The sequence below is a fragment of the Lithobates pipiens genome, unplaced genomic scaffold (assembly GCF_037356315.1).
Source record: "Lithobates pipiens isolate NorthernLeopardFrog02 unplaced genomic scaffold, aLitPip1_a1.2 Scaffold_19, whole genome shotgun sequence".
In the NCBI taxonomy this organism is placed as follows: domain Eukaryota; kingdom Metazoa; phylum Chordata; class Amphibia; order Anura; family Ranidae; genus Lithobates; species Lithobates pipiens.
In genome coordinates, this window is record NW_027507764.1 from 130,612,703 (window position 1) to 130,628,053 (window position 15,351).

Sequence of the window (15,351 nt, forward strand, 5' to 3'; positions counted from 1 at the left end):
ACACCAGCATCTGGGACTGTTGGGGGTTCTGGTGGTCATTTTAAGGCATCCTAAGACATATTTATTATATTGTTTATTATTCACTAACACTGATACTCAAAACCATATACTTCCTTTAATTACAAGGTAGTCTTGTTCACTTATCTACAATGGTGGCAAAAGAGTATACATAGCCAAAGTCAGGCCTGCATGTTTTATTTATTTTATTGAATTAGAATTCTCCCAGGAAGGAAAAACCCATTTTCCGTACGGCCAAGAAAGACCAATGGATTTTCCAATTATATTTATCTCAAGACACTGGTGAACGGAAAAATATTGCTTTTAAACTTAATATTTAATTTACTTGTGTCTGTAATGGAAGAATAATTTAGGTGAATTCTCATGAGCATTTCTTCTTTCTTACAGAGCTGAGATACATTATATATATATATACAATGTATATACAATGTATATACTGATTTTATATATATATATATATATATATATATATATATATATATATATATATATATATATATATATATATATATATATATATAGATAGATAGATAGATAAATAGCGGCTGAGGGAGGCTCTGTCACTGTATGAATATAGGAAAATGTGACACAGGATTAGCATTATAGCAGTGAACCAACCCTGTCCTCAGGGCCCACTAACAGGCCAGGTTTTATGTATTACCTTGGGGATATGTAGACTAGAACATTGCAATCCCCGAACAGCAAATGATATCACCTGTGATGTATTTCAATTATCTTGCAAACCTGGCCTGTTAGTAGGCCCCTACAGGGTTGATAACCACTGCATTATAGCATTAATGCTACTATATTTTCTTTTTTTTATTAAATTAATTTTATTTAAAGTTTTTACTGTAGAGGTACAAAACAGGAGCGTTGGGGCATACCCTTGCCAACTGGTGCACATAGCCATGTGCCTAATAGCATACTCACAGTTGCCTTAAAACTATACATTAACAACACAGCCAGTGCTCAGGTTATACATGGTAGGATAATGATAGTGCATATCATTTCTTGTAATCCTCTTCTCACTCTTGTCTATCAGAACCGGACACTATAGGAATAGATGAGATTAATTGTGATCACCTATCTTCTAGACTTACACCTCCACTCAAGGCTATTATAATTTCTTAGTGGAGAAAGCTGTGTTTTGGGCTTTCTCCAGATTCTATAGTTCTGGATCGGAGTAGTCAGTCCTATGTCCGGGTTTTGCTGGATACCTGCAACCTGGCTGACTACACAGGTGTGAAGGGTCATTATAAACTCAGGTCTGAGGATAGCTCAGAGTTCCCAGTTTGGAGACAGCTTCCAATTTACAGAAGACTCCCAGTATAGGAGACAGAAGGTCTCACCAGGGTCAGGGGATCCCAGCCAGAAGCCAAGAGACAGAGGGCCTCATTGAGGGGTTAGATGGCCCAGTCAGACGTCACGAGACAGAGGTCTCATCGAGGGGTCAGGGGGCCCAGCCGGAAGCCAAGAGACAGAGGGTCTCATCGATGGGTTAGAGGACCCAGCCAGGAGATAGCAGGTCTTGGTTCCAAGAGTCAGGGTCCTATGGGGGGTGTCTCATGAGAACCCTAATCCTTAGGCCAGAGCTGGACCGTGCAGCAGGGCGCTGTGACTAAAGGCTAGAGAGCCAAGTGTTCCAGGGACAAGACTGTCAAAAGGACTGGTGAGAGGAGCAGCAGTGCTGCAAACAAGTGAGCCAGGTGGCTCTGTATTTTCGTTTATGCATGGGTCGAGTTGTGTTGTTTCCCATAGCAATACACTGGATTCCAGCAACCATAATTCCAGGCTTCTTAAAGTGGGTGTAAGGGTATACGTTTTTTACCCTAATGTATTCTCTGCGGTAAGGTAAAAAACATTCAGCTTCCCCCCACCAGCCCTGCCTAAATACTTACCTAAGTCCTATCTCAATCCAGCGCTGTGCCTGAGAGCAGCAGCTCTCTCCAACCTTTCTCCTCTCACTGGACATAAAAGCAGCAGTGAGAGCCTTTACATTGGAATTTGCAGCTGCAAGCTGATTATACACAATGCAACCTGATTGTACAGTCTATGTATAAATCAGACTGGCCCTTGCACTACATATAGTACAATGGAGATTGTACATATGCGTAGCCACCCTGTTTTAAGCAGGAGTGTCTCTTTAATTTAGTTTGCATGACTGTATTCATCCAATGTCAATTTGTAGTCTGTTCTTGTTCTGTTTCCCCTAAGTTCAGCCTGGTTGTCAGTCCTCTCTGCTGTCAGTAGACAGCACTGCCATCTCTGGCATTAGTGAGAGGATTCTCAGTGAGTTTGATTTATGAATATTTATATCCTTGTCCAGCCAATCACTAAAACATTTTCTTTTCCGGTGAAGTATCATGGCAAAGGGTACAAATATTTGTAAAGAAGGAGGCTGTTAGTGATAGCTCTTCCAAAGCCGTGATGCTCTACACAGGGAGGATCTGTCCGACTGGCTCTCAAAGCTCAGGCTTTTGGCAAGCCACATAAAATATATCCAACGTATAACCTGCTACAAAAGATATGCCGTGGAAAAGCGATATGGGTGGTGTAGGTTTGAGGTTTTAACCACTTAAGCTCCAGAAGGTTTTACCCCCTTAATGACCAGGCCATTTTGCGATACGGCACTGCGTCGCTTTAACTGACAATTGCGCGGTCGTGCGATGTTGTACCTCTGTGGTTTTTATTTTTTGCGCTATAAACAAAAAAAGAGCGTCAATTTTGAAAAAAAAACATATTTTTTTTTACTTTCTGCTATAATTCATATCAAAAAAAATATATAAAACAACAAATTTATTCATCATGGCAATAAGCATATATTGACTGGTTTGTGCAAAATGTATAGCTTCTACAAAATAGGGGAAAGATTTAGGGACTTTTTTTTGTTTTGTTTTTAATATATATATATATATATATATATATATATATATATATATATATATATATATATATATATACACACATACATACACACACTATATTTAATCTAGCACCTTCTATGTGCTTTCACTATATGCAATTGCAACACCTCATAGTGGCCCAGAGGGGCATGTCTGAGTGGACTTTGTCCTCAACGCCATTGTTCAATATGATTAGGGAGGCTGCAACGTCTAATGACCCGTACACATGATGGGAAATTCCGCCAGCAAAAGTCCAATGTGAGCTTTTGGTCGGAAATTCCAGCCGTGTGTATGCTCCATCGGACTTTTGCCGATGAAATTCCCGCCAGCAAAAGGTTGAGAGCAGGTTCTCAATTTTTCGGTCGGAAAAAGTTCCGATTGGAAATTCTGATCCGCTATACTAATCCAACGTGCAAAATTCCTACGCATGCTCGGAAATAATTCAACACATGCTCTGAAGCATTGAACTTAATTTTATTGGCTCGTCGTGGTGTTGTATGTCACTGCGTTCTTGATGGTCGAAAGTTCAGATAACTTTTGTGTGACCGTGTGTATGCAAGCCAAGCTTGGATGGTTTTCCTGACGGAATTCCGCTCAAGATTTTTCCAACGGAAATTTTGCTTGTGTGTACAGGACATAAGAGTTTTATATCACAATGCTATGCCATGCTGCTTCAGTTATTTCTGAAAAAAAAAAACACCCCTTGAGAGTGCTGGCTAAGTGGGAAGGGGATGAGTCTCTCAACTCACTGGGGACCAATGGGTGGAAGCCCTCCAGTTGGTGGTAACCTGTTCCCTAAATGTGTCACAGCGATTCAGTCAGTTGTACATCCTTCTGAGGGTGTACTACACTCCCCACAGATTATACACTATGGGTCTGATATCTATGCCTGACTGTACTAGATGTAAACATGTTCACGAATACCCGATCCACCCACTGTGGAGGTGCCCAAAGCTGCACTCCTATTAGAGGGAGGCGGTGTATACTCTGAATTGGGTGTTTCAAATGTCTCTCCCGGTAGATCCCAAGCCATGCTTTTTGGGGTTGTTGGATGAATATGGATGGGATAATAATACTAGGGAGGAAATTGGTAGGGCCCCCCTTCTAGCTCGCAAGTTCATAATGTTATATTGGCAGTCAGAAAGCCCTCCTACAGTTGGAGAGTGGATTGCAGTTATTGGTAATATGCTGCGGATGGAAAAGATCATATATCAGCATAGGGGGTGCTCACAAAAGTGAGACAAGTTATGGGATCCATGGCTTTCCCCGACGGATCTGACCATGGCCAGGTTACTGAGACTTAATTTTGGATGATTACTCATAAATTACTGGTGGCTGGAATGGTAACATGGTTATATTTTGTTTTTGTATATACTTGAGCTTTACATATTATGCATGTACCCGGTGGCATTTACTCTGATTTTTTTACTTTGATTTTATTGTTTTTGAAAGTTTATGTGCAAATTCTTGACTGTATTCCATGTTTTGGGCTGTATTCAATTTATAAAAGCTTTTTCTGGGAAAAAAAAGGGTACAAATATTTGGGGTGAGCTGGAGCAAGTTCTCTTTCAGACCTCCAGGTCATAGCCTGGCTGGGTGCATCTCAGTTGAGCTGCTTCTTTAGGCATGTCTGCCTGAAGAGGCCTTTATGTGTGCTTGGTGCTGTCTCTATTTGAGCACAGACAGGATGGATTCCCAAAGAGGCTGATAGACTTGCCTGGAGAAAACTGGACACAGGATATAATCCCAGGGAAGCTGGTTGGTTTATTTCATCTAAGGTGACTGGCATCCAATTCTTTGTAGATTCCCCCAATACACCATGGATCCACCTCTGAGGTGAAATGTCAGCCCTGCTTGGTACTCCACCTGCCCCTGTCAGTCATGGGGAAGCTACACGCAGATTGTAATATGTATATATGGTTAGCTTCATTCTTTTTAACCTGTTGCCGACTGGGCCATAGCCGAAAAACAGCTGCAGAGCGGTCGCATAACTCTAGGAGGGCGTACTATGACATCCTCCCAGAATCCCGCTCCCGCACACCCCCTGGGGCATGCATCTGGGAATATCTGCGACCACCGGGTCACGGATCATGGTAAAGGGATGGTGACGGAGCATTCAGTAGTAGTCACATGACGGAGCGATCAGTAGTAAACAAGTCAGCACATGCCCGGTTCAGCTCTCCCTTCTCCGTACTGATCGGTACAGTGTGGGGGAGAGGGGGAGAGATCGGGGGCAGCAGTGCAGGATCTGTAGTGACCACAGCACTGCTCTGTGCCCATTCCTGCACTCATCCATCCATGCTCAGCCATGCCATCCATGCTCAGCCATGCTATCCATGCTCAGCTATCCCATCCATGCCCAGCCATGCCATCCATACTCAGCTATCCCTTCCATGCTCAGCCATGACATCCATACTCAGCCATGCCATCCATACACAGAAATGCCATCCATACTCAGCTATCCCATCCATACTCAGTCATCCCCATCCATGCTCATCCATCCCCATCCATCCCCATCCATGCTCATCCATCCCCATCCATGCTCATCCATCCCCATCCACAGCTCAGCCGTCCCCATCCACGGCTCATCCATCCACATTCATGGCTCAGCCATCCCCATCCACGACTCAGTCATTCCCATCCACGTCTCATTTATGCCTCATTCATGCTCATCCATTCTTCATCCATGCCACATCAGTACGCATCCATGCCACTACAGTGCCTGACAAAAGTGTAATAGGTAGTCAAATTCGATTTGACATTTATGCCCATAGAACACCTGATGGTGCTACCTGCATGTTGGGCCTCTGTATGTGGCCTGGCTGTGTAAAAGTCTCACACATGTGGTATCATTATACTCGGGAGGAGTAGCAGAGTATATTTTGGGGTGTAATTTTTGCTATGTACGTGCTATGTGTTAGAAATATTGTACAATTTTGTGTAAAAAAAAAAAAAAAAAAAGTTTTAATTTTCTTTCCACATTTTCCAAAAACTTGTGGTAAAAAATGACATGCTCAAAAGACTCATTATGCCTCCCAGAATATACATTGGGGTGTTTGCTTTCCAAAATGGAAATGGGTGTTTCCATTGTCCTGGTGCTCCAGAGCCTTCAAAAGTGCAAGATGTAGTCAGGAAATATGTAATTATGCTCCTAGAACGACTGAAGGTGCTGCCTGCATGTTGGACCTCTGTATGTGGCCAGGCTGTGTAAAAGTCTCACACATGTGGTATTGCCATACTCTGGAGTAGTAGTAGAATGTGTTTTGGGGTGTAATGTGTGGTATGCATTATGCTGTGTGTGAGAAATAACCTGTTAATTTGATAATTTTGTGAAGAAAAAAAATCATCATTTTGCAAAGAGTTGTGGGAAAAAAATACAACTTAAAAAAACTCACCATGCCTCTTACTAATTACTTTGGAATGTCTACTTTTCAAAAAGAGTTCTTTGGGGGGGGTTATTTGCACTTTCCTGGCTTGTTATTTTCTCAAGAAATTTGATTTTCAATGATTGGCACAAAAGATTGTATACTCTATAACTTTCACAAAGACCAAATAATATACTGTACATGGATCTGGGTAATTTTTCCAAAAGATATGTAGCAGTATACATTTTGGCCAAAATTTATGAAGACAAATTACTAATTTGCTAAATTTTATAACAGAAAACAAGAAGAATGCATCTTTTACAGAATTTTCAGTCTTTTTTCATTTATAGCGCAAAAAATAAAAAATAAAAAGGTTTGGATGAATACCACCAAACGAAAGCTCTGTTTATGTGAAAAAAAGGACAACAATTTCATATGGGAACAGTGTTGCATGACTGAGTAATCGTCATTCAAAATGTGACAGCGCTGAAAGCTGAAAATTGGTCTAATTAGGAAGGAAGTGCCCAGTGGGTAAGTAATTAAAGCAACATGTACCAAAACAGGAAGTGCCACTTAAAGCTTAACTCCAGCCCAATTTTTTCTCTTCAATTAGAATTTTGAAGTTTTGAATAGAGTAAAGATTAGTTAAAACTTTTGTCAAGTTTTTTTTGAGATTTCTTTTTTACTTACCCAGTGATGCCCATAGAAGAACTGGGCAGAGTGCTTAAATCCCACATTTCTAAGATGAAAATGACGAGTAAAATTATGTAGGCAAAATTACACACCCGTGACAAGCACTCTAGAGATACGGACCAGAAAGAATCAAAATACAAAAAAAAAATCCCTGAAGTGCAAGTGTCTTTTTTTTCACCACCAATTTTTCTCTTTATTTGCTCTTCAAAATACTAAATGCTATATTTTGGAGCAGGAATTTCTTAACCTGAGATCCATGGATCCCCTAAGTGGTCTATGGATAAGTTTCAGGGTGTCCATGAGGGGCAAATAACAAAATTTTACTTTTACTATACAGCCCTGCCCCTTGCCCCAATCAATGGTTTCCCATTGAATGAAATTAAAGAAAACAGACCCTGTCGCTGCTTATAGTGCCAACCGCTAAGCATCTCTTGAGTCATTGTTGACCCATCCATGTTTACCATTCAAATTTGTATCATTGTTCTCTGCACAACCACCATCATGTGCCACTCCATAATAGCAAGTGATAATTATCATTTTGTAATAGTAGTAGTAGATTTGAGCAGAATTAAATTGCTTTGTTTAATTTGCATAAGATTGTGCAGTATTTTATTTTTGTAATAAGTGGTCATTACTTTTTGCATGAAAATGAGTGAGGTTTTTGTTAAGATTGTTTAGTTTATTTAAACGTTGTGTATGTCATATATGTATGAAGTAATAAAATAAAATATAGATATTTTTTGCATGCAAAGTTGTGTTTATATGAATATTTCTGGGGGTGTTTTCATCAGATTCTTAAAGGGTTTCATAATTCGATTAAGATCCACTGATTTAGAGGTTGAATGAAAAAGTTTAGTGTAGTATAACACTTTTGGAGTTACAAAGAAGGAAATACATCAGATCAAAACCAGGGACATTTAGGGAGCAAAGAGGGGCAGTGCCTCCAAACTAGGGACAAGTAGGAATTATGGGATTGGTTGTCACTGCAATAAAAACATATCCCATCCCTACTAAAACTTTTTTTTGCCCTAAATGGGGACACGCACAGTGGTAAACATCTAACAAAGGCTATAGCCCTTACTTGCACCATTCACAACAAAATACATGGTTTTGGCAGACAGTAGGGTTGATTAACTAAAAGTTGAGCGTGCAAAATATGGTGTAGCTGTGCATGGTAGCCGATCAGCTTCTAACTTCAGCTTTTTCAATTAAACAAGTAACTCATCCTTTGCTGAGAATCCCCCACCCCGGGTGATCTATGTACATCACAAGGATTTTTCTAAACTTTGTTGTAGATTGCTACCTTTTGTTATTCTGAAGAAATCCCTGTGTGTTTGTCTGTATCCATGTGGGAAAGTGAGTCTAATGGGAGTGGTTTCATAATTATCAATCAGCTGCTGCATCTGCAGAGCACTAATGGTCAAAGCTGCTGAGCCTGCATCCAGTTAGACATGATTTCCTATTGGAAGTATCTCACCAAAAATTAAGTTTTTGTTGCAGTGGATCCCCAAATTCTGACTTGTATCTTAGTGGAGACTTCTGGGGAAATCTGCAAGCCAATTACACAAGCAGGAAATTATGTTTGGGGGGGGGGGGGGGCTTGCATTCTGTTCACATTCTGGGAACAAAACACCTCCAGGTTGCCATATTGCATTGCAGAAAATAAATTACAGAGCTGCAGATTGAACAGGAATGGTCATTTTTAATAACATTCCATTGCAATATGACTTGTGTTGCAATTGTATACACTATATTATTTTTTCTTTATTTGCTATTTCTTTCCCACAAAAATGGAGTTACCCTTTACGTTTTGACAAAAAACCTGGAAGCTGATTGGTTTCTATGCAGAGCTGCACCAGATTTTGTACTCTCCTGTTTTTATAAATTAACCCTTGGGTGTCTAGGGACATACGTCTGTACCTGTAAGCATGTATACACTGTTGGATCCGTGTTTACCGGCTTACACCACATCCTGTCATTGACTTGTACAGGTGGCTGTAAGCCACACCTGTGGCTCCCAGGCACAGAAATGCAGCCCTATGTGTATGAGCCATGTGCAGACAGCTGCCTTGGATCCAGGGATATGCTGATTGTCTAGACAAATAAAATATTTCAAATAAGTTTATAAGTCTTTCAGTTGAGCTGGCATTGAGCAATATTATTTCTATATAAAGCAGAATGGAAACACCAAGATAAGGTAACTTATTCCTTCCAAAGATGTTGCTGTCAGAATCTTTACTTATAAATAGACCTATTCTCACCGGGCAGTGACTCTGCATGAATAATTCTTTACTGTGAAGTTTATGAATATTATATCCATATTTCTTTCTGATCCCATCATCAAGGTCAACACAGTTTCCTGCATTCTGGATAGCATGCCTAATTTATCTCCCAGGGAATATCACAATTCTACTGCCTATTTATAGCAACATCTACAAAGATAAAATCGCAAAAAATATATAAATTATGTACAAATTTTTTCCCTGTCTCTTGGCAATGAATAACAATTCAACTGATGAAAATCAATAACTCTATAATATGTGACAAACACAGGAAATGCTTTGGCCATAAATGAGGTTGCTTTGATAGGCTATGGATCTTCATAATATATTTTATTAATGCCTGTAACTGTGTCATGCCACTTATAGTAGTCTCTCATTCAGACATTTTCCATTGTCTGTCTGGGACTGTATTGCATCCAGACCAGCTTTCCTTCACTCCAAGACTTGCCTGATACTCCAGATTTGTAAAGTCTATTGTTTCAACTAGTGGTATAGCAAGAGGAACAGAAACAAACTGTGGAGTTTTAAAGAGTACAGTTCTATATAGTCTCCGGAAAACCGTGATGAGATCACCATGGCAGAATGCCCAAGGACAGCACCCAACACGTTTCAGAAGTTCCTTCTTTAATCAGGGGTGTGTGTTTTTATAGCATGGATTACTTATGTTGACAAAAGTTGGAAATTCAGATGCAGTAGCCACAGAGAAGTTAAAGCAGAGTTCCACTCCCTTTTGAGAGGTGGTTTGAGAGGTGGTTTTAAACAAAAGAGCACCCCTCCATCCCTCGTTTTTGTATAATAAAAATTTGAATTTTTTATTTCCTTCCTACCTTTTTATGACGTACATAGTGTACTTCCGATCCAGGCCACGGCGCAGGATGTCATATTCTTTTGTGCAGCGAGCCCCGCCCCCCGCTGTCTTCTGTGACCTGTGTGTGTCCCAGAAGACACGCAGGCCATTCACAAGGCACTGCATGACTCACACATGTTCAGTAGGAAACGGAGAGTGAAGCCGCAAGGTTCCACTGCCAGTTTCCCTTAGTTAGAATGGCAGCGCCTGCACCCGATATGATGGATCAGCCTCGGAGGACTGACATTGCGGGCTCTCTGGACAGGTAAGTGTCCTTATTAAAAGTCAGCAGCTACAGTGTTTGTAGCTGCTGACTTTTTTTTTTTTTTGCGGCTAGAACAACGCTTTAAAAACAGTCAGCGATGTCCGTTCAATGGCCCAGGAAGAAATAGTGCTCACAATGTTAATAGTTCCCCAGTGAGATCCAGTGAGACCAGGCGATTAACGCCCCCAGAGAGCGGAAAAAAAACAAGGGAGTATGAGGCGACAAAATCACAATAAGGTCTAAGAATTGATTGAGAGTGCGTCTCAACCCCATGGGAGGATGCTGCACATCCTATCACCTGGATTTTTCATTTTATTTCATTATTATTTAATTAATAACACAAAATGTGAACCCAGTATACAAATGTGGCATGCATCTCCACATCCATTTGGGATATAAATATCTACATCTAACTGTCTTTTATTACGTTATTGATTCAGTATGTTGTCACTTGCTGAGTAATTACCTAAAATCGTTACTTGCTTTTTCTATTACATATCTTGGAGTACAATAGGTCATGGCAATTTATTATAAAGCCAAGTCAATGTCTATATTATGCTAATGCCAAGCTAAATGCTGGAGGAAATAAACTTGTGAACTTATAAACAGATTTAAAGACCAGTTTCTGGATTGATGTGCCTTTGGGTTATTTTGGGTATGAAGTTGCATTTGCATTATGATTTATGGTCTCCAATTACATAATTTCAAGTATTTCTAATTCAAAGTCATTAAGATTGGCCTTTATAGAAAGATATGGTTGAGAAAAATAAAGTACTCCTTAGACTTAAGCATGTAAATGTCCTTACAGCAAATTGCTACTCTTCCTAAAACTCTTTTTATGACATTTACTTTTTCAATTTTAAAACATTGTATTTGGCGTTCATACTTTTCATCTTTTCACTGTCCCCCTTCCAATGTTGTCTTTCCTTTGTCTTTTGAAAATTTTTCTTCTCTTTGTTCATGTTTTCTTTTTGTTGCTACTTTCTTTCTGAAGTTGTTATAGAGGCTTGCATAGAATCGCATTTGTCATGGCCTCATGTGGAAAGTCTGTGCCACCAGTGGGAGTTGTGAGCTCTAGAGCTCTCAGTTCTCACCGAGGACCTCTGCAGGAAAGTATAGACTTCCCTGCATCGGACTTCCAGGACATGATCCTTGGCTCTTTCTAGAGTCATGCAACAAATCAAGAGCACCTTTAAGTGGTTGTTAATCCACCAAGTAAAAATTACAGCATCCTGCATCTGGTCATTAATGTAATCTGCCCAGTGTCTATGCCTTATAAAAATAATGCAGCTATATACCTCATTTCAGAGCGCCGATTGGCGCTAACATGACCCTGTGGCCGGGTCATGTGAGCAGCAGTTGGCACTCTGAAATGAGGTATAAAGCTGCATTATTTTTATAAGGCACAGAAACAGGGCAGATTCCATTAATAAACAGAGAGGATGGTGTAAAAAAAAATAACAGTAATTTGAGCAGTATCAGTGGAGGGGGTGGGTTTGGACATGGAGCTGACAGGCAGGGAGGGATTGGGAGAGGACAGAGGGGAAAGCAAATGACGGAGCACGTAAACTGATCACGTTGTCAGGGCTCAGCAGTCATGATGAACCGTGGTCAGTTTACAAAGGGGGGAGGGCAGAATAAGGCAGGATCAGCCAGATATTTCAGGTGATAGAAGAGGCCAAATTACACAGCAAAAGCACTGTGCTGTATAACATGCTTTAAGGAAACAGGATCTTTATTTCAATTTTTTTATTTTAAATGAAGGATTATTTGATTGGAAACTGAGGTCAAGAAAGGTAGCATTGAGGCAGAATCACAAGCAGATGACAGGCAACAGAAGGCTGAACAACAAGAGCCAAACAAGAACCATAAGTCAGGTCGGAGTTGTAATCAGGATTTTTATCTTTGTAACAAAATTCTCAAGGACCAGAAGTCATTTTTGATCCAATGCCATGTACACACGGTCAGACATTCCGACGACAAAATTTGTCTAATTTTTTCCGACGGATTGTGGCCTAAACTTGTCTTGCATACACACGGTCGCACAAAGTTGTCGGAAAATCCAATCGTTCAGAACGAGGTGACGTAAAACACATACAATTGGACTATAAAGAGGCCAGTAGCCAATAGCTTTCATCTCGTAATTTATTCTGAGCATGCGTGGCACTTTGTCCGTCGGAATTGTCTACATGGAATACTCGGAATTTAAACGATCGGATTTTGTTGTCCGAAAATTTTAGATCCTGCTCTCAAACTTTGTGTGTCGGAAATTCCGACGGAAAAAGACTGATGGAGCCCACACACGATCGGATTTTCCGACAACACAGCCCGATCGCACATTTTCCAACTGTATGTACATAAGTTTGGGCATAAATTTTGCCAGTTCTTGCTGAACTGATTGAGTTTCGATTTATCTATGGCCACCTTTTAAATATACGTAACCTCTTGAGTCCCTAGATTAACGTATTATATTATGTTTTTTTATTTTCTGAACAGATAGGGCTTTAATTCGGTAGCAATTAATAGATACTTTTTCCCCAGTGTTTACCTAATTTTCACTTCCCTGTATATTCACTACAAAATATAATCCAAGTCTGCTGATTAAAATTGTATCCCATTGGTGTGAATTATTTTTAATGTATGTAGCGCTGGCTCCTGACGAGCATGCGCTATGTGTTTTTCAAAGTTAATTCTCCTGAAACCACAGTTGGGTTTTGGGGCTAATTTTACTAAATTTATGGTTTCAGTACAAGCCTGGCTGGGTTGCACTGGGTTCTCCTTGACCGCAGGTGTAGCTGTCGCCGCCGGCAAGTGTGAGAACGAAGTCTAGCTGGGTGTATTGAATGCCACATTTCTTTCGGAGCTGGCCCAGTGGGAGTGTTCTCCTGCTGTGCATTCTGGGAGGTGGTATTTAAGGTACCGACATCACATGCTGTTGGATTCTGTTCCAGAGATTATTGTCTGTGTGCTTGGTTCTGGTCCTCCTGACTAACCCCTATGGCCCTCCTGGCCTGGGGTGCGGAACCATGCATTTCCATGTCTCGGGGCTGGCTAGCCCAAGGCGATGCAACTGCAGGGACAGACCTGAATGGATATCGGGTCCTATTGATTCAAAGGTGATCCGGTGCCGTCTCATCTAAGGGAGAGCCCCAGCAACTGGAGAAGCACCCAGGGGAGGACTCTTCAGGAGAAGGCCGTGCACAAGGCTGGCTTCTCTGAAGGAGCCTGGAGGTCCAGTTGAAGGACACTTCGTGGATCTACACTTATATGGTATCGCCGGACCGGCTGAGAGATAGTGGTACCGTATGATAGCTCTTTAAATTTGTCTATGTCCCTCAGTTACACTCAAGTCTGTGGCAGAGACTTTTCTCAAGTATTCTACACTCAAGTCTGTAGCAGAGACTTTTCTTAACACCCCACCGGCTGCTAGGCCTAGTGAGAGGAGGTCTATCAGGGGTTTGTAAAATCCAGCTGTGAAACGGTTATTCTCTGGATTTCTTCTATAAGAGACTTATCATGTTTGCAGTCCAAAGTACCTGAACTTAATCTTAACCCTCTACCCTAAACTAAGAGACTCTGTTTATACTTCAAATAAATAACCTAAAAGAAGTTTCAGTGTCAGTTTCCACATTTCTTTGGGCCATTTACCACGGGAAACCCTAGATGGAGAAGCAGTCAAGAAGGTAACGGTAAGCCCAATAAAACCAGCAGCTCCTTCGGGGGTCAGTGCTACATGTAGTAGCATAATAAACCTGGGTTCACACTGATTTTACAGTGGGTTTGATGTGTTTAGGAACACACAGATTTGCAGGTCATGTAAAAAGCATAGTATTGCATGACTTTGGTCAGGGGAGGGCTGGCAGCCTTAGGCCTGGGGGGCAAGTCCAGTCAAGTGGCCCATTGAACCACTTAATCAGCTAGGTGAGTCCACTGGTGGGGGGGAGGGTGTTAGATAAGTCCGCTGGTGGGGGGAGGGTGTTAGGTAAGTCCGCTGGTGGGGGGAGACGGTGTTAGGTAAGTCCGCTGGTGGGCGGAGGGTGTTAGGTAAGTCCGCTGGTGGGGGGAGCATTTTAGATAAGTCCGCTGGTGGGGGGAGGGTGTTAGATAAGTCCGCTGGTGGGGGGAGGGTGTTAGATAAGTCCGCTGGTGGGGGGAGGGTGTTAGATAAGTCCGCTGGTGGGGGGAGGGTGTTAGATAAGTCCGCTGGTGGGGGGGGGGGTGTTAGATAAGTCCGCTGGTGGGGGGGAGGGTGTTAGATAAGTCCGCTGGTTGGGGGGGGAGGGTGTTAGATAAGTCCGCTGGTTGGGGGGGGAGGGTGTTAGATAAGTCCGCTGGTTGGGGGGGGAGGGTGTTAGATAAGTCCGCTGGTTGGGGGGGGAGGGTGTTAGATAAGTCCACTGGTTGGGGGGGAGGGTGTTAGATAAGTCTGCTGGTGGGGGGGAGGGTGTTAAGTCCGCTGGTGGGGGGGAGGGTGTCAAGTCCTCTGGTGGGGGGGAGGGTGTCAAGGCCGCTGGTGGGGGGGAGGGAGTCAAGTCCGCTGGTTGGGGGGGAGGGTGTTAAGTCCGCTGGTGGGGGGGAGGGTGTCAAGTCCGCTGGTGGGGGGGAGGGTGTCAAGTCCGCTGCTGGGGGGAGGGTGTTAAGTCCTCTGGTGGGGGGGAGGGTGTTAAGTCCGCTGGTGGGGGGGAGGTGCTAGAAAAAAAAAAAAAAAAACACACACGCTGCCACTGCCAAAATTTTAAATTGTCTTGATGACTATGCATTATTAATTACATTTACAACTGAAGCGGATTTTCTCATTCTATTCCATTTTGTGAAGGTTATCACAGATGCCTTACTTCAGGCTGGGGAGCATTGATTGAGTGAGGACTGGAGACACTGAGCCAGGTCCTTGCCACTCTTCAGGGGGGGGGGGGGTGATGATCCTGAAACAGGTCTCATCTTCTCTGCAGACTGCAGCTAGCCACTGCTCCCCATAAGC

At 42.1% G+C, this 15,351-nt stretch overlaps 1 protein-coding gene across 9 annotated transcripts in view; it reads right to left on the reverse strand.

Annotated features, from left to right (window-relative positions):
* The window catches only part of HDAC9 (histone deacetylase 9), an 880,403-nt gene that overhangs the window by 792,163 nt on the left and 72,889 nt on the right, over positions 1 to 15,351 (reverse strand). The gene's annotated exons all lie outside the window — the stretch shown is intronic.